This window comes from Manacus vitellinus, unplaced genomic scaffold (genome assembly GCF_001715985.3).
Source record: "Manacus vitellinus isolate BGI_N305 unplaced genomic scaffold, ASM171598v3 scaffold_99_pilon, whole genome shotgun sequence".
Taxonomy (NCBI): Eukaryota; Metazoa; Chordata; class Aves; order Passeriformes; family Pipridae; genus Manacus; species Manacus vitellinus.
In genome coordinates, this window is record NW_021940916.1 from 168,916 (window position 1) to 170,214 (window position 1,299).

Here is a 1,299-nt window from a genome sequence, read left to right on the forward strand (position 1 = left end):
CACCGCTCCGTCCTCGCCTTCTGCGGACGTGGAATCCCGAAATCCCGCACCCTGAAACCCGCGGGGTCCGGGTGTCAGAGGTGTCAGACGGACCCTCGAGGCCCCCTGGCAGAGGGGGGTCCCCATTCTGGGTGAGCCCCCGAATCCTGGTGGGTCAGCCCAGGCACTGGGGGCGGGAGCTCGTCCCTGTGTCCCACCGGGAGCGTGGGGATCCGGCCGTTAACCGGATCCTGTTGCTCATTAATGAGGAACCAGCCGGATTCTCCCCGGGGAGCGTCCCCTGGCACAAAGTGCCCCCTCTGCTCTGACCCTCGGCCCTGTGCCCTGTCTGCCAACGTACAACTGGCCCGTCCACGTGCTCTGCGTTGGGGTTTCGTATCAAACCTCCCAGGAGGGACTCGGGGTTTCCCGATTTCCCATGTCCCTCCTGGCGCTCCCTCTGCCTTTGGCCTCCAGGTGTGATTCCCTGGCCCTTCACCTGCTGCAGGGCTGGTTTTTCCGCTCCGAGGGGGAAAACTGTCCATGAACAGGCACGTGCTGCCAGGAGCAGGTTGTGTTTGGATGCAGTGCCAGTCAGGTGTCTTCCAAGCAAAACAATCCCGGGGATTTGGTCAGGCTCAGATATTGAGGGACTTTTGGGGCAGGACAAGAGTGGAAGCACCAAAAAGTGATGGTTCTGTGCTCTGGATCTCTGTTCTGAAAAGGAGAAGCTGCTGCTAAACTAAAAACTTCTGATTTCTCTCTCCTCTGGCTCTGGAGCAATCCCTAATTTGTGTTTGAACCCAGCAAGGTCAGTTCTGCATCTCTGGAGCCCGCAGTGACCCACGGGCTGGGGTTTGGAGCCCATCTCCGTGGCCTCTGGGCAGCGGCTGCCCCCTCAGCGAAGCCTTTCCCTTGGTTTTTGCTGTTACATAAATTTCTCTGGGGGTTAAAATCCCGTGAAATCCCTTCTAAGGCTCTTGGGGAATGAAACCCAGCACTGCCTGGACCTGCCTGTTCTCCTTGAAGGGAGGTTTGGGATTGCTCCAAAGCCATGCTGCTCCTGCCCGTCTCCTGGGAAAGACCCGGAGCCGCGGCAGCCCCGGATCGGGGCCAGAGCTGAGCCCAGGAATGCTGCAGTGAGCAGAGCCGGGATAATCCGCCCTCCAAGCCCCAGCAAGGACTTTCCTCTAATTCACCGGCACAGACAGGTTAATTCCCAGCTTTCCTCCTGCTGATGGAGGAGCTTTTTCCAGGGCAGGGGAGAGGCTGCCGGGCTGGGACAAAGTGCCCTTGGCTGCGCTCCGTGTGCCCCTGAGG